We start from the raw sequence: 25,882 nt of genomic DNA, 5'->3' as shown, positions 1-25,882 counted from the left end.
GTTGCCTTTAATTAGAACTGCACTGCATCTGAAATGTTAATTAAGCCTCTCAATCCAAAGATGTTGCCAGATGAGGTCAGGGAGCTCAAGAGGGAAATGAAAATCCCCTTTGAGGAATGGAATCCAATGAGAATGAAGGGTGAACTGGAGAAAATCAAGGCACCTTTCCCTTCTTTAAGACGCTGGAACATAGATTCTGATGTTATCAGTGAAATTAACTGATCTGAGATATTGAAAGGATTCTCGTTACTGCACATCAGGAATTCAAACCTAACATCGGCTTCAGGACAATCAGAATACTTGGTAACAGACAAGACAATGAAAGGCCCGAAGGGAAATGGCACCGGTTGTAGGAGAGCTGATTCCCGGTGACTTGGATGTGTCTGTAGTGGGTGGGATCAGACTGTTTCCATGAATCCATAATGAATGTCTCACCCTTTTTTTGGAAGTATAAAACTGATAGCATGCGATAGCCATCTGGGTAGTGGCAATCTGAAGATTAGACTCACTGACACCCTGGTTCGGATACCTTTTCGGTCAGGTTTGTGTAAGTGTCTGTGACGCAATTGGTCAGCATGTTTGCCTGTGAACTGAAAGGTTAGTGATTCAAAACCACCCAAGGGGTGAACGTTTTTACTGTTTTTTCCCCTCATCACTAATCATTGCCACACAGTTCTGGATTGTGATTGGATACTTGGGCTGCAAGATATCATCCCCAAAACGGTGGCAGGTCTTTTGCTGTCCAGTCAGCTCCCACAAAAACAGCTTCTTTTTAAAATTACGTTTTCTGTCAAATACAGTGAGAAAAGATTTGGACCCACTCTGTAACCCACTAGAAATCCATGAAATTGTTGGAATCAAACGAACCCATCAATTACTAAGTCTTCCTCAGCTCCATGGTGTGTGAGACAGGAAAAAGCAGAAAAGCAGCAATATTCCGGCCCCTGCACTCTCCAATCACCTGCTGCCAGCAGAAAGCAGCGACTGCAGCTTCAATCAGCAGTTACTGCCCATCCCTGGGACACGAGATACTCCAACCCGGGCCAAACCTCCCAATACACCGAGCACAGGCTCAGGAAAACACAGGTAGATTATATCCCGATCACTAAACCTCCGAGCAGCATTTACAGAATACCCGAGTGAGTGAGTCACAAATAAAAGTCACACCAACTTTCTAATTCTTTTCACTGTGAAATTCCTTCATTTTATTGAAAAGCTGACTGTTGTGAATCTGAAAATGAGCACCATGGGATTTTTGTTACCGAGTGACTTGTTTTCCATTGTTTGTCTGTCAGGTTTGCAATTCAATTTGTGTTGGATATTGAAGCGAATCTGATTTCAAAAGGAGGACAAAATGCAGGCAAATATTAAATGCAGGAGAAAATCCTGAGGAAAATGGATCACAGTATTTGGAAGGAGGTGCAGCTAAGAAGTGGAAGATGTGAATGATGTTATTGATGATTGAGGGGAATGCATTGCAACCTTGGGGCTTTTGTAGGCTGATTACGTCCCACACTTTAAACTTCCGACCAAGTTGAGGTATCAGGTGGAAAGCAATAGGTTTATCCATATATGTTGGGATACGAGACAGTTTTGTACATTCCTGGCTAGCTCAGTCGGTAGAGAATGAGACTTTTAATCTCAGGGTCGTGGGTTCAAGCCCCACGTTGGGTACTGTAACATTTTGAAAATCTGATTAAGAGTTGTACGGTCTGGAAGCTTTGACTCTGTTTCTCCCTCCAGCTGCTGAGCTTTTCCAACATTTTCTGTTCGTTTCAGATTTCCATCATTTGCAGTAATTTGCTTTTATCTTTTTACTTTTAAAATTTGCTGCTTAAAAAAAAATACCAACTAATCACTGCGGCTCCTGTGAAACTTACAAGCCAGACATTCACCACTGAAAACAACTGACACATCAAATTGAAAGCACTTTATTGTCGCATTTCTTCCTGCTTCTGTCTCTGCCTCGCCTCCAGCTCCCTCTGCCCGTCCAGCCCCCAGGTCAATGAGCTGCTCGATGCAGACACAGTCAGTTCGTGGGAATGGGTAAAGCTCTAGGGTAAAGAGACACCTGGATCTCATCTTCCTGGTTCTCCCAGATACTGATTACAGGAATGTGCCCAGTGCCGATTATCGACCGTTACTCTCCTCCCCGTTGTTCAGCTTTGAAATTGATTTTCACACTGGATTGCAATGTGAATAAAGCAGAGCTGTGATAAGCTTATATTGTTCAGCAGATGTACTGCAAGAAGGTACTTTGCTTTGTAAACAGCCCTTCTCCTCTCCTCTTCCTTCACTGCCACTCACGAGTGTGATGTTTTCCAGATCTGAGGCGAAATTTAAACCCTCACTCCTCTGATTATGGTGAAGCCTTTAAACGTTTCTAATCAATGAGTGATCAACAATCGTTTAAAAAAAAAATCAATAAATAGACATTTCCAGACCAGGAATCGAACACGGGCTGTGGCGGTGAGAGTACACAACAGTAGACCACCAAGAAAGTTGCACGAGAGTTTTTTCGGTTTGCCTTATCTACGCTGCTTTGGCCTTTTTTTTTCATTTCAGATCTCTTTCGCCACAAAACTGTCTGTTTAGGTTCAAGATAAATAGCTTCGTGAGCCAATGAAAACAACGGTTTCTCTGAGCTGGAACATGAAATGGACAGTGAAGTGAAATAGTCCCAAAAGCTGCTCATGTGCAACTTTCAATTTCCAAAACCCTCCAACCTATTCGCTGTCGGTCCAACGGAAGCGCCAATCCCGAGTCACTGGACTTGTGTTCGGTTGAACACAAGTGACTTCTTCACCAATAAGAAGAACCATTGCTGTGAGCTGGAACATGAAATCGATACTTTCCTCTGTTAAGACAATTCTTAAAGCCTCTCCCTTTGACCGAGCTTTTAGTCATCTGACCGAATATGAGGCTCGGTGTCACATTTTGTGATAAAATGCTCACGGGGAATGCCTTGTGACGTTTCAACAGGTTAAAGGGGCTTTATATATACAAGTTGTTATTGTTGTAGGATAAATACAGAAAGGGCCAGTCTCCTGTTTTACCTTCACGCTGATACATTTCTCATCGACATTTTAACCTGAACTAATGTGAATTAAGTTTGCGACGTTAAAAAAGTTTTCACCCCCTCAGGAAACTGAACCTCATTGACAATCACAGAGGAACAGACACAGAGATATACACCGAGAGTGACAAAGGCCTAAGGAGAGACACACACCCAGAAAGCAAAGATGTCACCAACTTGACTCAGTGTTTGTCCCATTGCCGAAAGCAAATTTCCTGAATGCTGACAAATGAATGCAAATATGAAAATACAGACGTATTTGGATGGGTTTCCATCTAATTAACTGATAATTAATGTGGTTAAAATCACAAATGGTGAAAAATTTAGTCAGCAGGATTCCAACTGTCGTGTTCATATTTACAACAAACGTAAATTATCGAACTTTCACTCACTCAAATAAACACGCTTGTCAAATGCTCCTGCCAGGTATCAAACCACGGCTCCATCATCTGTGAAGCAAATATGACCCCAGTCGCCTCTATAAACCCTGCGCTGTAAAGATCCCAATGGAGCTGTCTGGAATGTTAAACGGTGACGTCATGCAGCAGCACTTTGGGTCTTTGTTTTGAAGAAATGGAATTCGGCTGTTCTCATTAGGAATGCTGGAGACAGACTGATCAACAATGTCATCATCAAATGGCACAGCGCAGTAAGAGGACCTTCCATGCATGGTGTCTATGTCAGTTTTGTACAAAGAGCTTTATAATTAATGACAATTTCCTTCTCTTTCTCCTTAGCCCTGTTTTTTTCGCTTTCAAGCCATTGAACAATTCCCATTTTGAAATCGGTGTTAAGGAAATCAATACTGAAAGCTTCAGCTGGTTCCTCACCTGCGCAAATATGTCAGCCTTGCTCCAGGGTCTGATGTTTGCAGTGCTTTACTTTGGTCAGACGTTCAAGGCAATGTAATTTGCAGCTAAACCTGGATGTGGAGGTGGTGCCAGTCAAGTAGACTGCTTTGGCCCTGGACAGTGTCCAGCTTCTTCAATATTGCGGGGGCTGCACTCATCCAAGCAAGTGAGGACTATTCTATTACACTCCTAACTTGTGCCTTGTAGATGGTAGACAGGCTTTAGGGAGTCAGGAAGTGAGTTACACGTTGCACGATTCCTAACCTCTGACCTGCTCTTGTAGCTATAGTGTTTATATGGCTATTCCAGTTCAGTTCCTGGTCAATGTGAACCCCCAGAATGTTGATAGTGAGGGATTCAGTGATAGTAATGCCATTGAACATCAAGAGGTGATGGTTGGATTCTCTTGTGTTGGAGATGATCATGGCCTGACACTTGTGCGGTGCGAATGTTACTTGTCACTTGTCAGCCCAAGCCTGGATATTGCCCAGCTCTTGCTGCATTTGGAAATGGACTGCTTCAGTATCTGAGGAGTCGGGTATGGTGCTGAACATAGTATAATCATCAGCTAACCTCGCCACTTCTGATGTTATGATGGATGGAAGTTTATTGCTGAAGATGGTTGGGCTGAAGACACTACGCTAAGGAACTCCTGCAGTGATGTCCTGGAGATAAGATGACTGACCTCCAGCAACCACAACCATCTTCCTTTGTGCTCGGTATGACTCCAACAAGCGGAGAGTTTCCCCCTGATTCCCATTGACTCCAGTTGTGCTCGGGCACCTTGATGCCACACTCGGTCAAATGCTGATTTCGCCTCATCTCGGGAGTTCAGCTCTTTTGTTTATATTTGAGCCAAGGCTGTAATGAGACCAGGAGCTGAGTGGTCCTTGTGGAACCCAAGCTGGGCATCAGTGAGCAGGTTATTGCTAAGTCAGTGCTGCTTGATGACTCCTTCCATTACTTTGCTGATGATGGAGAGTAGACTGATGGGGTGGTAAGTGGCCGGGTTGGATCATTCTCACTCTTTCTTTCCCAGTTTGGTCGGAAGAACGAGGAGAGACAGGATAAATTGCAGGATTCCAGGGAAAAGGTCAGGTAATGGCAGTGACAAGACGGGCAGAAAGACTGCTTTCTCCACTGTAACCATTGCATGATTTCATACAAATAATAAGGACAAAAAGCAGCTTCTGTAGTCGTGGCCGAGTGGTTAAGGCGATAGATTAGAAATCCATTGGGGTTTCCTCATGCAGGTTCGAATCCTCTGACTACGTTCTGCATTAATTTGGATTTTAACCGCGCACAGACAGAGCTAATTATCGTTTGAATCGAGGAAAAGCGCTCCAAACACATCCATGTTCTCTTGTTTCCGTTCATTTGTCAGCCTTCTGCAAATCTCCAGTCGGAAATGGAAAACAAAACGGAGCCAATTTGGTGACGTGATTTCGCTCTGGCATTTTTCTCCCCTTCGGCCTCTGTCACTCTCGATGTCCATTTCTGAGTTTCTCTGTGTGGGTCAATGCAGTTCAGTTCCCTGAGGAGGTGAACACATTTTTACGAGCACAAACTGTATTCACATTAGTTGTGCAACCTCATATTTCAATTTTACAGTGAAAAATATCAGGATGGAAGAGGAAAGAGTAGTTTGTCTCTTTCTATGTATGGACTACAACAACAACTTATATTTATAAAGCTGCTTTTTCCTAATGAGACGTCACAAGGCGTTCCCCAGGAGCATTTTATCACATGTCCAGGGATGAGGAAATTCCATTTTGTGGAGAGATTATAGAGACCGGGATTGTTCTCTTTAGAGCAAAGAAGTTTAAGTGGAGATTTCATTGAGCTGTTCAAAATGAGGTGGGCGGGGGCAGTGGGTACGGGCGGCTTAATGGTAAAAATAGGGAGAAACTGTTTTCGCTGACGGGGGTCAGTAACCACAGGATTGGGATTTAAAGATAGTGAAGGAAAGACAGACTTGCCTTTATACAGCGCATTCCTGACCAGCGGATGTCTGAAACCACTTTCAAGCCAATGAAGCACTTGTTGAAATAAAAACAGAAAATGCTTGAGAAACTCAGCAGGTTTTGCTTTCCACAGACGCTGTCAGACCTGCTGAGTTATACCTGCGTTTAATGTTTTTATTTGAGATTTCCAGTATTTTGCTTTTATTGATGTACTTTCTGAAGGAGAGTCATTGTTCTCATGCAGGGAACACGGCAGCCAATCACTGCTCAGCGAACAGGGTGGAGGGTTTTGGAAATTGAAAGTTACACATGTGCAGCTTGTGGGACTATTTCATCTCACTGTCGGTTTCATGTTCCAGCTCACAGCAACTGTTGTTTTCATAGGCTGACGAAGTCGTTTATCTTGAACCTAAACAAGCAATTTTGTGCTGAAAGAGATCTGAACTGAAAAACAATAGGCAAAAGCAGCGTAGATAAGCCGAATCGAAAAATGCTAGTACAGCGTCCCTTGTCGTCTAGCGGTTAGGATTCAGCACTCTCACCGGTGTGGCCTGGGTTCGATTCCCGGTCAGGGAATGTCGATTTATTGTATTCATTGAAATGAGTGTTGTACACGTTAATTAAAAACGTTTAAAAACTCCACCATAATCAGAGGGGTGAGCGTTTAAGTTGCGCCTCAGATCTGAAAAACATCACTCTCGTGAGTATCAGGGAAGGGAGAAGGGCTGTTTGCAAGGCACCGACAATAGAAATGTTGGTATGAGGCAAATTAAGGGTGGGAGCAGTACTAGTTTTGCTGCCTACTGTTTGCATTGGCACAAATGTCACTCCTGATGGATCAACCAATCGCTACTGCTCTTTGAAAGCAGCACGCCCGGCCGAATGGCCACTTTCTGTGCTGTGACTTTCTATAATTTTATGTTTCCCAACAGCACGGGTCATTCTGCCATTTTGTCACCCACTCGAGCGAGATGCACTTTCTTACCTTGTATTCGCCTCTTTTGAAACCAAACCACGGAGCAAATTCAGTGAGTTTTATCATTTCCAGCACGACATGAGTCACGAGACTAAATGAGCGACACATTAATGTTGCCAATCCTTCACTGGAGCTCACTGCGTCCAAAGAGTACTTATCATCAGCCTGTTATGCACCTTCTTGCAGTACATCCGCTGAACAAATATAAGCTTATCACAGCTCTGCTTTCTGCACATTGAAATCCAATATGAAAATCAATTTCAAAGCTGAACAACTAGGAGGAGAGTGACTGTGGATAATCGGCACTGTGCACCTTCATGTAATCAGTATCTGGGAGAATCAGGAAAATGAGATCCAGGTGTCTCTTTACCCACGAGTTTTACCCATTCCCACGAACAGACGGTGACTGCATCAAGTAGCTCATTGACATGGGAGCTGGACGGGCAGAGGGAGCTGGAGGCGAGGCAGGGACAGAAGCAGAAAGACATGCGAAATGAAATTACTTTCAATTTGATGTGTGTCAGTTGTTTTCAGTGGTGAATGTCTGTCTTGTAAGTTTCACAGGAGCCGCAGTGATTAGTTGGTGTTTTTTTAAGCAGTAAGATGTAAAAGTAAAAAGATAAAAGCAAATTACTGCAAATGATGGAAACCTGAAACAAAAACAGAAAATGCTGGAAAAGTTCAGCAGCTGGAAGCAGAAACAGGGTCAATGTTCCTAGTCCGTACGACGGTTATTCAGATTTTTAAACAGCACCCAGCTTGGGGCTCGAACCCGAGATTAAGGGTCACATGTTCTACCGACTAAGCTAGCCGGGAATGTGTGAAGCTGTTTCGTATCCCAACATACATGGATGGTTTTGTTGCTTTCCACCTGATACCTCAGCTTGGTCGGAATTTTAAAGTGGAACGCAATCGGCCGACAAATGCCCCAAAGTTGCAATGCATTCCTCTCAATCATCAATCTCATCATTCACATCTTCCACTTCTTAGCTGCACCTCCTTCCAAATACTGTGTTCCATTTTCCTCAGGATTTTCTCCTGCATTTAATACTTACCTGCTTTGTGTCCTCATTTTGAAATTATTGGCATCAACATCCAACACAAATTGAGTTGCAAACTGATGGACAAACAATGGAAAACAAATCACTCGGTAACTCAAATCCCATGGTGCTCATTTTCAGATTCACAACAGTCAGCTTTTCAATAAATGAAGGAATTTTGCATTGAAAAGATTAGAAAGTTGACGTGACTTTTATTTGTAACTCACTCACTCGGGAATTCTGCAAATGCTGCTCGGAGGTTTAGTGACCAGGATATAATCTACCTGCCTTTTCCTGAGCCTGTGCTCGGTGTATTGGGAGGATTGGCCCGGGTTGGAGTATCTTGTGTTCCAGGGATGGGCAGTAACCCGCTGACTGAAGCTGCAGTCGCCGCTTTCTGCTGGCAGCGGGTGATTGGAGAGTGCGGGGCCGGAATATTGCTGCTTTGCTGCTTTTCCCTGTCTCACTCACTGTGGAAATGAGGAAGAGTGAAGAATTGATGGGTTTGTTTGAATCCAATAACTTCATAGATTTCCAGTGTGTTGGATATCGGTACATGGTATGCCTAATTGTTTTCCCATTACATTTGAAAGGAATATTCGATAAATAGCCGCCTAACTGGGAACTCACTGGATAACAGTGGAGCCGGCACCCTTTCTGGAGTCTTGACATTCAGTTCAAGGACCAAATGACAACCAGGAACTGTGTGATAATAAAGGGTTATGGTGTGAAAACAGCAACAGCTTCGTCCCTGGGTGGTCTCGAACCACCAACCTTTCAGGTTAACAGCCAAAAGCACTAACCGATTGCGCCACAGAGACCATCACAATCATTGTTACCGTGTCAGCGAGTTAAAGCTTCAGATTGCAGCGAACGGAATGACAAGTGCTCTCTATCAGTTTTACTCTTCCAAAATAAAGGTTGGGACATTCATTGTGGATATATGGAAACCGTCTGATCCTACCCACTGCAGACACATCCATTACCGGGAACTAGCTCTCCTACAAGCGGAGCCGTCTCCCTTCGAGCCTTTCGGTGCCTTGACTGTTACCAAGTATTCTGATTGTCCTGAAGCCGATATTAGGTTTGAATTCCTGATGTGCAGTAACGAGAATCCTTTCAAAGTCTCAGATCAGTAAATTTCACTGATAACATCAGAGTCAATGTTCCAACGTCTTAAAGAAGGGAAAGGTGCCTTGACTGTCTCTGGTCAGTCGGACAGTTCACCCTTCATTCTCCCCTGATTCCGGTTCCCAGAGTTTTTAAAGATTCAGAAAGATGGCGATTAGGTTTTCTGGTTTGGTTCCTTCTCCATTTTCCCACCTGCCAACTGACAATATTTTCCAAAATCTCGTCTCAATCCTCCGCCTTGCATCATGTCCAGAGATGAGGAAATTAGGTTTTATGGACAGTTTATGGAGACCGGGATTGTCCTCTATGGAGCAAAGAAGGTTCAACGGAGATTTCATGGAGCTGTTCAAAATGACGGGGTTGGGGACAACAGGGACGAGGCGGTTTGATAGAGCAGATAGGGAGGGACTGTTTCCACTGACAGGGGTCAGTAACCAGAGGACTGGGAGTTAAGATAATTAAAGAAGGACAGACTTGCATTTTAATAGCGCTATTCCCGACCAGTGGATGTCTCAAACCACTTTCCAGCCAATTAAGTACCTTTTTGAAATAAAAACAGAAAATGTTGGAAAACTCAGCAGGTTTCTCTCGCCACAGATGCTGTCAGACCTGTTGAGTTTTTCCGGCATTTTCTGTTTCCCTTTCCAGATTTCTGCAGTATTTTGCGTTTATTGAAGTGGAGCCATTGATGTAATGCAGGGAACACGGCAACCAATCACCGCTCAGGAAACAGCCAAAACCAGGGACGTCACAATGAGCAGACCATAAGCGGTTGGCTGAAGGATAAACACTGACCAGGTCACGTGGCTGCAACGTGAACCCACAGATTTTGAAAATGGCTCTGCCCAGTTTTGAACCAGAGACCGTTACACGTGTTAGACAAGCATGAAAATCGCTGCACCACAGGAACAGGAAACAGCACAAAGGCCCAATGGGCTTCACTAAAATGTAAAGCGGTGACGTCATGCAGCAGCACTTTGGGTCTTTGTTTTGAAGAAATGGAATTCGGCTGTTCTCATTAGGAATGCTGGAGACAGACTGATCAACAATGTCATCATCAAATGGCACAACACAGTAAAAGGTCCTTCGGAATATCATATCTCTGTCAGTTTTGTACAAAGTGATTTCTAGTTAATCTGAATTTCTTTGCCTCTTTCCAGAACCTTTTTTTCTCCCTTCAAGTCTTTGTCCAATTCCCTATTGGAAACTCTGAGTTACGAGAAACAATACTGAAAGAGTTGCATGAACCTCTGCAGTGCCCATGCTCAGTGTCTGAAAATTAGCAAAGTTTCCCTGACCCAATGACATGAAGAGTTGGCTTTTGACACTTTTAACAGTTTTCAAAATTTTAAAAATAGTTGATGTCAAATCGAATTATTAAAAAATGTTTATCCTGACCAATCATCTCCTCATTTTTCTCAGTCAATATTTACAATTTCATTACTTTTTACCAATATTTTAACCAACATTTCACGCACAGTCACACAGGAAAAAAGAAACATAATTTGAAACATCGAAATAATGAAACATTGAAAAAGGAAGTTAGCAGTAGAGATGATTTTTGTATGTTACAAAGTGCAGGATGATCTGATTAACTGGCGGAGCTCGTTCGAGTTTCCCAATGACCTATTCCTGCTCCTTTGCTTCTGTTTTGCTTCATTGGCAATACCAGCGGTCTAATCCTCTGGATTAAATCTCCAGCTCCTACGGAGGCGTGGGTTCGAATCCCACTGCTGTTAACTGTTTAAGATATCTGACTTTTAGGATTTGCAGCTGTCCAATTTGAACCAACAGATACCAACTCACATTAAATCCAGCGTTGCGTGTGTTGTTTTACTTTAATAGGAGGAATGATGAGAGACGATATAAATATGAGTTGCTGTAGTAAAAAGGCGGTGTGTGGAATTACAGTCACTGAGCTGCTCTGGCACAGAGTCGGTATGTGAACGACATGCTGAATGACCGTCTGATGTAGCCGCCAATGTTTTTATACAAATGTCATTAATGCAAATCAGGGGCTTGGATTCGTGACTGAGTGTTTCAGGTGATGGGTTTTAAATGCATTGGGATCTCCACAGGTCAGCTGGAATTCTGCCAATTAAGCTTCTTATCATTCCTGAATTTTACAGTGTACCTGCACAATTAATTGTCTAAATAAGTTGAATAAAAACTATCTAAAGCCAACAGCGATCTCTAATTTCTATTTGTGTGCAAGCATTCACAAAAGTTGCAGCGAGAAATGGAACAAAGACAGAACCTGGTTGGTGTCAGGCTTCATTTCTGGGTGTTTGTCTCTCCTTAGAGACAATCCCTTGCCCTCTGTTACTCTCGGTGTATATGTCTGTCTGTGTCCCTCTGTGTGTAACAATGTGGTTCAGTTATCCACGGGGATTAACATATGTTTACCTTCAGAAACTTTATTCACATTAGTTTCAAATTTCACAGAGAAAAATATCAGGATGGAAGATGCAAGAGGAATTTGCAATGTTTGGAAGGAGGTGCAGCTAAAAAGGGGAAGATTCAGCGAGTTTTCTTCTCATTTAGCACGAGATTTGGATCAAGATCTGGGAGGTATTTTTGTCGGTGTAAACAGTAAAGCCTTCCTTATTCCCGCTATATTTTGCCTTGCACAAGCATCTCTCTGGTCAGGGTTTTGCAAACTATCATGGACATTCTCACATTCCCTATCTTCACCACTATATTTGTTCTCGACCTGTTGCACGGGTGACATTTCCAGCTCTGAGGCAGAACTCCAGCTCTCACTCCACTGATTCTGGCAGAGATGAGCGTCTTCAGTTTTTCATCAAGAAACAACTCAGACTCATTTTAACAGTTTGCACGAGGTCAGTAAATCTCCATTCCCTGACTAGGAATCAAACCTGGACCACAGCAGTGAAAGCGGGGAATCCTGACCACTAGACCACCAAGAAAGCTGCTCACAAGCCTCACAACGTGCCTTATCTATGCTACCTGTGCCTTTTATTTTTGCCTCACCAGAGACACGTTTCATAAGAACATAAGAACATTAGAAATAGGAGCAGGAGTCGGCCATTCGGCCCGTCAAGCCTGCCCCACTACTCAATAAGGCCATAGCTACTCTGCCCAGGCCTCAACTCCTCTTTCCTGCCAGCTCTTCATAGCCTTCAATCCCCGATATTTCAATAATCTATCTACCTCCTCTTTAAATACTCTCAGTGAGCTACCCTCCACAATGCTCTTGGGTAGAGAATTCCAAACATGCACTACCCTCTGGGAGAAGAATTTCCTTCGCATCTCAGTTTTTAATGAGTACCCCCTTGATTCTGTAGCTATGTCCCCAAGTTGGAGGGTCCCCCATTAGTGGAAACATCTTCTCAACATCTATCCTGTCAACTGCCTCAGCATCTTTCACGTTTCAATAAGATCACCCCTCAGTATTCTAATCTCTAATGAATAAAGTCTTCACTTGCTTCACAGTTCTTGATTAGTCAACCCCTTCTGCCTGTAATGCCAATAAATGCTTCCGTAAATATGGGGACCAAAACTGTACACAGAACTCCAGGTGCGGCCTCACCAACACCCTGTAGAGCTGTAACAAGACTTCCCGATTTTTAAACTCCAACCACGAGCAAAACGGGCCAAAATTCCATTTGACTTCTTAATTACTTGCTGCATCTGCATGCCAAGTTTTTTTTTGTTTCATGCATAGGAACACCCAGATCCCTCTGTGCTGCACTTTTTTGGAGTCTCCCTCCAGTTAAATAATATTCTGCCTTTCAATTCTTCCTAGCAATGTGTATGATCTTAAACTTTCCTACATTAAACTCCATCTGCCAACTTTTGCCCACTGACGTAACTTATCTATATCTCCTTGAAGATTCTTCAAGTCCTCATCACAACCTGACCTCCCACCTATTTTTGTATCATCAGAAAATTTGGATACATTACACTCTGCTCCCTCCTCCATGTCATTAGTATAGATAGTAAATAATTGAGTCCCTGGGACTGATCCTTATGGCACTCCATTAGTTACATCTTTCTAATCTGAAACCTTCCCGGCTCTCTGACTTCTGTGTGTTAAATTAGGCTCTTCACATTGCAGGGTTTGTGTAGGGTAATAGGGATCATGGTCTCTCACACACGGAAAGTTTCCCTGCTCCAAATGATTTGGAAGCATTAACAGAATTAAGTGTGAGGAAAGGTTGCATCGTTCCCGTTTGTTGTTAAATGGTAACTGGATGCAACATTTCAAAACCATGTGACATTTATACTTCTCCAGGTTTTGAGTAATATTCTGAAAAATACATGGCTCTGAAAAAAGAGAGAAAGATGGGGACGGATTTGCTTCAAGATTGTTCGCACATGCGGGAAGTGTTGAATGAGCTGCTGATGTGCTGTGTCATCTGATGATTCTAATGTTCGATCAATTTCTCTGCCGCAGGGCTAAGCTTCTCAGCCGAATTGTACTTCTATAAAAAAGGTTCGGAACTGCAATAAGACAGCACAGTTTAATATTCTAGGTCGTTCTGCAAAGTGCTGCGTGTAGTTTTTGTAGTCCAGTGATTATCACATTTACTTTACATGGGGAAGATTCTCTGGTTCAAAACCCACTGCAGAGAAGTAGAACTGGAAACATTTGTGGAAAAATTTCTTGCCGCCGTTGACAACCCAAATCTGTGGGACAATGAATGCTGATGGGAGGAAAAAACATTGGAACCTTCATCCCTGAGAACCGCCAAACTTTCAGTTAGTCAAACACGCTGATCAATTGTGCTGTAGGGACTGATGTAACTTTCCACGTTCTTTGCACAAGTGCAGCCGAGTCTCTTTGAACATCAGCACATCTTTCTCACCTTTTCAAACGTGTTCTGCTTTGTTGCTTTTGAAAATTTACTATGACTAACTGAGTTGCTTCAGTCTTTGCCACATTTTTCTCCATCTTACATCTTGTTGTCCAATCACTTCTTATATATTATAAAAACAGAAAGTCCTGGAAAAACTGAACAGTTTTGAGTTTTATCACAGACTTGGTGGTGAGGGAAACACTGTTCACGTTTCGAGTCCGTATGACTCTTCTTCAGAGATGAAGGGAAGTAGAAAGTGATGGAATTTACACTGTTTAAGTGAGGTGGGGAGGGGGAGGGGCGGGACCGATAGAGCCGGTGATTCTGGATAGAAGGTCAGCGATACGTGGGGGCTAAGGAGGGACTGACAAAGGTGCCCTGGACACAAGACAAAGGCGATGTTAATGGTAGTGGTAAGGGCTGAAGAAGGTGCTGATAGTGGTATAAAGGTAAGAAAGCAGGATGTGTGAATAGCAGAACAAGGATCAGTGCTCTGTTTAAAAACAACATGGAATGAGTAACAGATGGCCCTTTTGGGGGTGGGATGTGGGAGGGGGGAGATAGTTTGGGGAAAAAGATAGAAAAGGGGATAATAAAGGGGTGAAATAATGAATAAATGAATGAAAAATATGTTAATAAAATACTTTTTTATAAAGAGATTTTGAAAAGGGTGAAAATGGAGGAGAGAGTTCGTGATCTGAAGCTATTGAACTCAATGTTAAGTGTGGAAGGCTGTAAAGTGCCTAATCAGAAGATGAGTTGTTGTTCCTCCATTTTGCATTGAGCTTTACTGGAACAATGCAGCAAGCCAATGATAGACATATGGGCATAAGAGCGGGGTGGAGTGTTGAAATGGCAAATGACAGGGAGGTCTGGGTCATGCTTGCAGACCGACTGAAGATGTTCCACAAAGCGGTTGGCCAGTCTGTGTTTGGTCTCTCCAATGTAGGAGAGACCGCATTGGGAGCAGTGAATGCAATGGACCAAATTGGAGGTGCGAATGAATCGCTGCTTCACCTGAAAGGAATGTTTGGGCCCTTGGAAGGTGAGGAGAGAGGCCCCTAAAGGGCCATCTGTCATTGCTCTATGTTGTTCTTTCACAGAGTGCTGATCCTTGTTCTGCTATTCACACATTCTGCTTTCTTACCTTTATGCAACTATCAGCACCATTTTTAGCCCTTACCGCTACCATTAACACTCCCTTTGTCTTGTGGCCATAATACCTTTGTCAATTCCTCCTGACTTGCCCACCTGCTCCACCCCACCCCCTCGTAAACAGAATAAAAACAGTGAACATTTCTGCTTCTCTTTAGCTCTGAAGATCACACGGACACGAGACGTTGACTCTGTTTCTCTCTCCACAGATGCTTCCAGATGCTGAGTTTGTACTTCAGATTTCCAGCATCCACAGTACTTTAACTTAAAGGCAAAATGCTTCACCGCAGTACTTTGCTTTTTCTTCTTATATATTGTTCTGCAGTTTTTCAGCTTTCCACATAACTTCGTATTCTCAGCTAAAGGTTAATGATAGGCTCTAGTGAAGGTTGAACTTACAGCCCTTGGTTTAGGGAGGGCAGTGTTCCAACCACTGAGCTATGGAGCCACCAGCTATCAAGAAAGCACGGGAAAGTCGACCATATTCAATAGACTGAGGTAGATGCTAAGTCCCAGGTGGGTGATATTTGATAGACCTAGAAATGTCTGAGAGGGAGAACAGGAAGTTAAAAGATGCGACATGAAAGCGGCAGAATTTGATGTGTGTCAGTTACTTTCAGTGATGAATTTCTGCCGTGTGTCGCCTTGTCAGTTTCACAGGAGCCACAGGGATGAGGTTGGCGGCACCTGGTTGAAATGAGGAAGAATGTGAACTGCAGTCAGCAGGATTCAAACCTTCAGGGGGAGACTCCAATGGATTTCAAATCCGTCACCTTAAATATTCAGCTCGTCTAACAGCTGCTCGCGAGCTCAAATGTGTTCTTATCAAATCAGAGATGGCTGCAAAATAAGTCAATCGGCCCGGTCGTGTCTGTGCTGGCTCTCTGGAAGAGCAGCTCTACCGATTCCACACACCCGCCTTTACCCCCACAACAATTTATATTTCTATTGCCTCTCCGTGCTTTTCCAAACAAAATTAAGGACCACAACCCGCCCTATATTAAACTAGAGCCCCCTCCTGTTCTCGAAAGGGAATTACTAAAGTGCCCAAAGTGGGAATGTGACTTAAACTGCGGCAGCGCTGGGATGAGGATCAACTCCTCGAGGGACTGGAAGGAACCCAAGTCCAAATCTCCATGTCACTGGGTCAGGGAAACTGTGCATGGATTCTGCAGAAACTCCTTCTTCAACAGTGAATTAGACAGTTAGTTGAAATAGAGAAATTGAGGCTTATGGAAAGAGAGAGGAATATTGAGACTAATTGATTGCTCTTTAAAAAAGAAGCTGCGATGATCTAATGATTCTCCAACACGCTGTGCCATTTGATGATGACAGTGTTGATCAGTTTGCACCAGCATTCCTACTGAGAACAGCCGAATTCCATTTCTTCAAAACATGGACCGAAAGTGCTGCTGCGGAACTGCATTTTAGTCAGGTGCACTAGACTCATTGTGTGTGAAGTTTCTGTAGTGTAGTGGTAATCACATTCGCCTTACACACGAAAGGTCCCTGGTTCAAAACCGGGCAGAAACATTATTGAAACTTGTTCAATTAGGGGAGAGGGAAGGTTGCTTCGCTCCTGCTTGTTGTTGAATGTTAGCTGAATGCAGAATCTCACAGCTGGATTGCACTTACTCTTCGTCTTTTCACAAGTGGAACACTCAGCAAAGTGAGGATATCCTTCAACTGGCAGCGGGTGAGTGGAAAATATTCAAAATGAATATTGAATAAAAAACAAATCTGTTGGAACTCGCCGGGTAACAGGAGAGTTGGCGATTTCTGCCCTTTTTTGTCACTTAAGGACCCAATGACAACGCGGGACTGTGTGACAATGAATGCTGCTCCAGCTAACAGCAATCACTGTTGTCATTGGCTGAAGAAGTCGTTTGTGTTCCACATAAACGTGTCATTTTGTAGGAGAAAGGTGCCTCTGGTGAAAGAGATGTGAAATGAAAATAAAATGCACAGGTAGCATGGATAAGCCGGGCTGTGAATTTGCAAGCCTGGGGGTCTAGTGGTTAGGATTGGGCGCTTATAAATGTCATGCGAATAATTAATATAAATATGCATTACTTCCTGATTGAAAACGGAAAACGCATATCAGCTCCGCCTGAATCAGTGGAGTGAGAGCTGGAGTTTTGCATCAGAGCCGGAAATGTCACCCGTGCAACAGGTCACGAACAAATACAGAGGTGAAGGTAGGAAATCAGAGAAGGGCTGTGATAGGCTGAAAAGCAGTGACCATAGAGATAGCTGGTGCATGGGAAAACTGTAGAGGTGATAGGGGAGATTTTATTGTTTGCACTGACACAAATATCTCCCAGATCTGTTTCCAAATCTCCTGCCAAATGAGAAGGAAATTTCCCACTGAATTTACTCATTTCCATGATTTTAAAGGAGCAGAACACAAGGGAAGAGTGTGGATTTTGCTGGAAAGGGTTGTAAGATGATGGAATGACTGTGAAGGCAGCAGCAGTGAGGATGGAAATGAAAACATTATAGAAAATTACAGCGCAGAAAGAGGCCATTCGGCCCGGCGTGCTGCTTTGAAAAAGCAGTTCTGATTGGTTGATCAGTGATATTTGTCCGTTTGAACAGCAGGAAGAAAAATCTGTCCCATTCCCATCCATATTTTGCACCATCATCCCTTTAGTCAGTTTCTCTCTCGTGCCTTGTAACCTATCACAGTCCTTCCCTTTTGTCCTTTCACTCCCCTCTCTCCGACTCCGGATTTGTTTTCCACCTGTTACATCTCTGACTTTTCCAGCTCTGATGAAAGATCATCCAGCTGGAAGATTAACTCTGTTTCTCACTCCACAGACGCTGCCAGACCTGATTTCATTCAATAAGGAATTCCTGTTCATTGCGATAGTTCACACAACTGGAAGGGAAAGGATTTTTCTGCACGGGAATTAAACCTAGGCTGCGGTGGTGAAAGCACCAAATGTTCAGAATTAAATACTCTGAATTTCAATGTCGCAGAGAGCAGTTTCACTCAGAAACTAGCGCTGTGATATTAACAAAGTTGGATGGAGAAAGATTCGGTTTGAGCGGTGACACTACCGGAGGAATCGAGACCTGGGGATCACCCATGAAAGCAGCAAGGTTTAAAAAGGGAATTTCGGGAGTGAAAGGACAGAAGGGAAGGACTGTGATAAGTTACAAGGCATGAGAAGAGAACAGACTAAAGGGATGATGGTGTAAAATGTGGGTAGGAATGGGACAGATTTTTCTTCCTGCTGTTCAAACTGGGACAAATATCACTGATCAACCAATCACAACTGCTCTTTCAAAGCAGCACGCCGGGCCGAATGGCCTCTTTCTGCGCTGTAACCTTCTATAATTGTTTCATTTCCATCCTCACTGCTGCTGCTTCACAGTCATTCCATCATCTTACAACCCTTTCCAGCAAAATACACACACTTCCCTTGTGTTCAGCTCCTTTAAGGTCATGGAACTGAGTAAATCCAGTGGGAAATTTCCTTCTCATTTGGCACGAGGTATGGAAACAGATCTGGGAGATATTTGTGTCAGTGCAAACAATAAAATCTCCCCTATCACCTCTACATTTTCCCATGCACCACTGCTTTTCAGCTGAGCACAGGTCGCAAACCGAACAGACCTGGCATTTAGAGCCTCAGACGCCGTCGACTGAACTCGCCAGGCATGTAAGAAGAGCGAAGTATTCCACATCCCAACATCCATGGAGATCATGGCTGTTTTCGACCTCGAGCCTCAGCTTGTTCTGAATTTCAAAGGTGATCGACCTCCGAAAGCCCCAAGTTTGCAATACATTCCTCTCATTCATCAATAACATCAATCATACCTTCCACTTCTTAGCTGCACCTCCTTCCAAACATTGCAAACTCCTCTTCAATCTTTCATCTTGATATTTTCTCTGTAACACTTTAGTATTAAACTGCACAACTAATATGACTAAAGTTTGTGATGGTGAAAAATGTGTTCAACCCCTCGGGGAACTGAAGCACATTGACACACACAGACCTTTACACCGAGAGTGACAAACACCCAGAAAACAAGGATGTCACCAACTTGGCCAATTATTGTTCCATTTCAGACTGCAAATTTAGTGAATGTTTGCAGGTGAACGGAAATAAGAAACACAGAAATAGTCGGATGGTTTTTATTTCATTTAACTAATCATTAATTCCGAAGGCAGTTTGCTAAAGTCAGGAGTTGATCCGGGCTGTGTCACAGGAAAGAGAGGAATGAGGATCAGGAGGAGGCCATTCAGCCCTTTGACCCCGCTCTGCCATTCAGTAAGATCATGGCTGATCTGATTGTGGTCTCGAGGCCACTTTGCTGTCTCTCCTCAATATTTGGAAAATATTGTCAGTTGGCAGCTGGGAAAATGGAGAAAGAACCAAAACAGAAAACCCAGTGTCCAGCTTTGTGAATCTTTCGAAACTCTTTGGGAACCAGAATCAGGATAGAATGAAGGGTGATCTGTTCGACTGACCAGAGACATACAAGGTACCTTTCCCTTCTTTAAGACGCTGGAACATTAACTTTGATGTTGTCAGTGAAGTTATCTGACCTGAGAGATTGAAATGATTCTCGTTACTGCACATCAGGAATTCACACCTAAGATCGGCTTCAGGACAATCAGAATACTTGGTAACAATCAAGCCACCGAAAGGCTCGAAGGGAGACGGCACCGGTTGTTGGAGAGCTGATTCCTGGTGACATGGATGTGTCTGCAGTGGGTGGAATCAGCCTGTTTCCATGTATCCACAATGAATGTCCCTCCCTTTATTTTGGAAGAGTAAAAATGAAGAGAACAATTGTCATCCCGGTAGCAGCAATCTGAAGCTTAAACTCGCTGACACCTTGGTTTAGAAAAGCTGGCAAATCAGCCTTACGTCAGTCTCGGTGGTGCATTTGTTTAGCACGTTCGACCGTTAACCAAACGGTTGGTGTTTCAAAACCACCCAGCGACCAAGATTTCACTTTTTTCTCCCTACCAGCTTTCATTGTCACACAGTTCCGGGCTCTCATTGGCTACTTGAGCTGCAAGGAAATATCCTGCAAACTTTACCCTTAACCAGTGTCTTGCCACACCAATGTTTTTGTTTTGAATGTTCATTTCAAACACAATAAAAACAATAAACAACTAGGTAATTACACCTAACTCATTAGACACGTGTGAAATTATTGGAGTCAAACAAACCCGTCAATGATTCTCTCTTTCTCAGCTTCACAGTGAGTGAGACAGGGAAAAGCAGAAAAGTAGCAATATTCCGGCGCCCAACTCTCCAATCACCCGCTGCCAGCTGAAAGATTTTCTCATTTTGCTGAGGCTTTATCCTGTGAAATGGTGAATAGGAAATGTAATGTGACTGAGAGATATTACATTTACTTAACATACAACTACAAACACGAAACATGTAAAAGGTGCCAGCTCACTGTCAAAATAGATGTCTGTCATGCTTCATTTTAACAGGAAGAGCGAGGAGAGACAATATAAATTTAAATTGCAGTGGAGAAAATGCGGGATTTTCAAATTAGCTGAATTCCTTTTGCCATCAGTCAGCATTGTCAAAATGAGCTGAATGTCATCTTCCTCTGCTGCAGATATTTATGATTTTATACCATCAACATTAACCTGTGCACAGAGCCAGTTGTCGTGGCCGATTGGTTTAGGTGATGGAGCCCAAGTCCATTGGAATTCCTCACTTCTCATTATTCCTGGTTTAAAGTGTGTCTACAGAGTTAAGTATAGGTTAAATTGGATAAAATCCATCCAAACACCTGGGGGGTTTTCTATTACTGTTCATTCACGAAAACACTCACGAAACTTGGAACTGGAATAAAACTTGGCTTCATGCTTGCTTTCTGGATATTTGCCTCTCCTTAGAGACAAACCCTTTCCCTCTGTCACTCTCGGTGCATATGTTTGTGTGTGTTCCTCTGTGTATGTCAATGTGAGTCAGTTCCCCGAGGGGTGAACACATTTTTACCATCATTAACTTTATTTAAATTAGTTATGCAACTTCATGTTAAAATGTTAGAGAAAAAATATCAGAATGAAAAATGAAAGAGAGGGTTTGAAATTTTTGGAAGGAGGTGCAACTAAGAAACGGAAGATGGGAATGATGTTATTGATGATTGAGAGGAATGCATTGCAACCTTGGGGCTTTTGTAGGTCGATTCCCTTCTCCACTCTAAGATTCAAAACAAGCTGAGGTTCCAGGTGAAAAAAAAAACGTCTGTCGCCATATGTGTTGGGATATGAAGGATTCCTTCCCTCATTCCCGGCTACCTCAGTCAATAGAATATAAAACGCTTAATTTCAGGGTCATGTGTTGGAGCCCCATGCTGGGGGCTGTTGTCATTTGCAATCTTGCTGCTCTAAAACAAAAAAAAACACAACCTCATTCAGTGGCACCGGCAAGGCAGATATTCACCACTGGCACCAACTGACAGACATCAAATTCAAAACACTTTCATGTCGCGTTTCTTTCTGCTTCTGTCCCTGTCTCGCCTCCAGCTCCCTCTGCCCTCACAGCTCCCAGGTCAATTAGCTGCTTGATGCAGACACAGTCAGTACGTGGGAATGTAAGACACAATAAGATAGGTTTGCAGACCGAAGCGTAAAAAGACACCAGGATCTCATCTTCCTGATTCTCCCAATTACTGATTACAGGAATGTACACAGTGCCGATTATCCACAGTCACACTCTCCTCCCAGTCTTGTCTACGTTAATCAGCTTTGAAATTGTTCACATTTTTATACCGGATTTCAGTGTGAAGAAAGCAGAGCTGTGATAAGCTTATATTGTTCAGCAGATGTACTGCAGGAAGGTGTCTAACAGGCTGATGATAACAGTGCTCTTTGGACACGGTGAGCTCCAGTGAAGGATTGGCACCATTAATGTGTCGCTCATTTAGTCTCGTGACTAATCTCGTGCTGGAAATGACAAGAAAACTCGGAGAATTTGCTCCGTGTTTTGGTTTCGACGAGCCGAATACAAGGCAAGAAAGCGCATTTCGCTCGAGTGGGTTATAAAGTGGCAGTGTTGGCGGTGTTGAGAAACAACATTATAGAAAATTACAGCATAGAAAGAGCCCATTGGGCCCGGCGCGCCGCTTCCAAAGCGGAATTGATTGATCATAAGTGATATCTGTGCCGATGCAAATGGGAGACAGTAACATTCGTCCTTCTCCCACCCATGTTTCGCCTTGCAACCAGCCCTTCTACCCTTCTGTTTGTTCTCGACTTGTTCGAAGTGTGACATTTCTTGCTGTGAGGCGAAACTTTAACGCTGGGTGGAGCTGTTTGCAAATAGAAAGTGATCATACTCAACGAATATTAATTCCCTGACCGGGAATCGAACCCGGGGCGCGGCGGTGAAAGCGCCGAATCCTAACCACTAGACCACCAAGGAATCTAACAAAATGCTTTTCGATTTGGCTTATCTACGCTGCTTTTGCGTATTGTTTTTCAGTTCAGATCTCTTTCACCTCAAAACTGCCTGTTTAGGTTTAACACAAACGAATTCTTCAGTCAATGAAAACAACAGTTTCTGTGAGCTGGAACATGAAATTGACAGTGAGGTGAAATAGTCCCACAAGCTGCACATGCGTAACTTTCAATTTCCAAACCCTCCACCCTATTCGCTGTGGGCCAATGGAAGCGCCGATCCCCAGTCATGAGACATCAGGGAAAGTACCAAAAAGGTTTGACATTTAGAGGCTACTTTCGACTTTTTTTTTCATTCCCGATCTTTTCACCAGAGAGGATTTTCTCCGACTAATTGGTCTGTTTAGGTTGAACACAAGAGACTTATTTAGCCAATGAGAAGTACCAATGTTGTTAGCTGGAACATGAAATCGATACTTTCCTCCTTTAAGACAATTCTTAAAGCTTCCGCCTTTGACCGAACTTTAAGTTATCTGACCAGATGTGAGGCTCGGTGTCATACTTTATTATATAATGATCACGGGGGACGCCTTGTGACATTTCAACAGATTAAATGCGTTTTATCAATATAAGTTATTATATGCAGAAGCATTATCAAAACTTGCCCTTTTAAGTGAGAGGAAAGCTGCCTTGTTCCTGTTTGTTGTTGGATATTAACTGAGCGCAGTATATTACAAGCGTCTTAGATTCGCTCTTCACCATTTCACAGAATAAACACTCAGGAAAGTGAATGTATCTGTTTGCTGGCAGCGGGTGATTGGAGAGTGCGGGGCCGGAATATTGCTGCTTTTCTGCTTTTCCCTGTCTCACTCACTGCGGAGCTGAGGAAGAGGGAATCATTAACGGGTCTATTTGATCCAATAACTTCATAGATTTGTAGGTACCTGGTTGGTCAGTTGTTAAAGTATAAAGAAGTGACAGTATAAATTGCAGGGTTCCGCGGAAAAGGTCGGGTTGTGACAGAGACAGGGTGGGTAGAAGGTCCTCTTTATCTGCTGTAACCATTCTATGATTTCATATAAATAGTACAGGCGTGCTGCTAAGGTCTGTAGTCGTGGCCGAGTGGTTAAGGTGATGGATTTGAAATCCATTGGGGTTACCCGCGCACATTCGAAAGCTGCTGACTACGTTTTCCATTATTTCTGAATTTAACCATTGCTCTCTAACAGTAAATCGAATCGACATTTGCACAACACCGTGCAGTAGCAAAGTTTGACCAGTGGGTGGCGGTGAAACCGTGATTGCTTCCATCACATGAAGCAGGCACTGTCTCTGTTCATATTAAATTAGACGCCATTTCTGTTTCTATTACACTAGGACTTGTGTCTGATCATATTAGAAAAGGTCATCTCTCAGTTGTATCTGTAATTGGCTCAGTCACAGTTGTTTATGTACTGGACTAGGGCCACAATACAGTTGGCACTATCTCAGTCATGACTGCACTGAAGCAGGTCTCGGCTAAAGTTACAATAAGCCATGCCCCAGTTGGCACTGCACTAGAGCTTGTCTCTGGTTATGGAAAACTAGAACATGTTTTTATTTGCATTTGACAAGACTCTGTCTCAGCTATTACTCCAGTAGAAGGTGCCACGTGTCTATCAAACTGGACCCTGTCTCAGTTAATGCTGCACCAATACATGCCTCCATTCATATCACACAATTCCCTGTTTCTGTTGTTATTGTCCTTTATCATGACTTTGTTATTGCTGTACTTGTCCATGTCTCTGTTTTTATTAATCTCGTACCTTTGCAGGTATTTAATTTACCAGACACTGCGTCAGATTATATTAAAAAGAACCCTGAATTATGTGAAACTCCACTAGACCCTGTATCAGTTTTCTTAAACTGGATCCGGTCTGTGTTATTGCTACACTAGGCAGGTTCGTATTACACAAGATCCTATCTCAATTATTACTGTACTCAGCACTGCCTCACTTATGTTTCACTAGGTCGCGGCCCTGCTTATAACACACTCAATCATGTCTGTACTTATATTTCTCTAGACCGTATTTCAGAACAATTTACACTAGACTCTGTATCAGCCTGTATCACACTCGAACTTGTCAGCCTTTTTAACTAAAATGGATCCTGTCTCTGCAGAGGCTTTGTCTTTGTACCTCTGTCTCTGCTTCTATTCCACTCTCCCTTTCCGTGTTTTTACTCCAGGAGATCATCCCTGTCTCTCTTACACTGGCGGCACTCTCCGTTATTACGACTTAGACTCTATCTAGGAAGCAATTACTCTATGCCCTGTGCTGTAATAACTGCCCTATTTCATTTGATGTTGATCCAGGCCCTGTATCAGTAACTACTGCATTAGCCCCGTCTCCACTATTACAGCAGTAAACCCTGTCTATGTTAATATAGCACTCGTCCCCGTCCCTGTTCATTGTGCACTAGGTCACGTCTTTGCTTAAGTAACATTAGATGGTCTCTATTGTTACTGCACTAGTAATGTCTCTGCTTAAATTGCACTAGGCCCTGTCTCGCTAATTACCACACCAGGCTCTGTCTCTGTTGTTACTACACTATTCTATGTTTCTATAAGGTGAACGTTGAGTTCGAAATGGGCCTCTGACTTTGGCCTAAAACTACAGGTTTCCAATTGACGGTTTGTTCCATGCAGCCCCTGATATTCAGTTTCATTACAGCCAACAATATTACATATGAGACATCGCCTGTTCTGTGTGTTGGTGTGAAAAGAAATCATGCTGCATCATTCCGCAAAGATAAAAGATTTATCTTCACCAGAATGTTTCATTTTATTTTATTTTCTCTTTTTCAAACTGTAGCTACAGATCGTCTAATAATGTAAATATTCATTGATAGTATATCCTGTTGTGTGCTCTTGTTTAGAAATTCATGTCCTACCAACCATTTCTTTGCTAAGACGGGGACATTTGTCACCACATTCACTTAATGTCTGTCATCTCTCTACCTGAGACAGCATCTTACTCACGGAAAAGTATAGCTCTCTCTCTCTCTTTCTCTTTCTCTCTCTCTCTCCCTCTCTCTGTCTCTCTGGCTGTCTCTGAGAAATTGACCATTTATTTAAATCTCTGGTTTTCTAATAATGCTTTTTTGAAAAAATAAACTTAATAAAGAATAATTCCCCGACATTAATCTCAATGATAAACTACAGCCCATCTCCACCTTCAGCGAATGTGTTAAATCCCAAAGAGTTCCGGCATTTTAATTGCAGATAGTTTAATACTGCAACTATTTATTGATAACTATTCGGTTGTTTTCCGTTGTTTACAAAGTGATGTCAGACTGACCATTTCGTTTTCAAGAATCGGCTTTTCTGTTCCCAAAGATCATTTGGAAAATTATTATTTATTATTTCACGGGACGTGGGCGTGGTTGGCTAGTCCAACATTTTTATGCCCATCCCTAATTGCCCTTGAGAAGGTGGTGGTGAG

The 25,882-nt window shown here is 43.0% G+C and overlaps 4 non-coding genes across 4 annotated transcripts; 2 read left to right on the top strand and 2 right to left on the bottom strand.

The window, feature by feature from the left end:
• Positions 1-1,601: 1,601 nt before the first annotated feature.
• trnak-uuu lies at positions 1,602-1,674 on the top strand. Its single transcript has one exon. It is a non-coding gene; the product is annotated as a tRNA-Lys (tRNA).
• A 6,979-nt stretch (positions 1,675-8,653) lies between these two features.
• Positions 8,654-8,728, bottom strand: trnan-guu. The gene has a single exon. It is a non-coding gene; the product is annotated as a tRNA-Asn (tRNA).
• A 7,748-nt stretch (positions 8,729-16,476) lies between these two features.
• trnav-uac lies at positions 16,477-16,549 on the top strand. Its single transcript has one exon. It is a non-coding gene; the product is annotated as a tRNA-Val (tRNA).
• A 5,804-nt stretch (positions 16,550-22,353) lies between these two features.
• Positions 22,354-22,425, bottom strand: trnae-uuc. Its single transcript has one exon. It is a non-coding gene; the product is annotated as a tRNA-Glu (tRNA).
• Positions 22,426-25,882: the final 3,457 nt, after the last annotated feature.

Source organism: Carcharodon carcharias, chromosome 21, assembly GCF_017639515.1.
Source record: "Carcharodon carcharias isolate sCarCar2 chromosome 21, sCarCar2.pri, whole genome shotgun sequence".
NCBI classification, from domain to species: domain Eukaryota; kingdom Metazoa; phylum Chordata; class Chondrichthyes; order Lamniformes; family Lamnidae; genus Carcharodon; species Carcharodon carcharias.
This window is presented reverse-complemented; position numbering and strand designations above follow the sequence as displayed.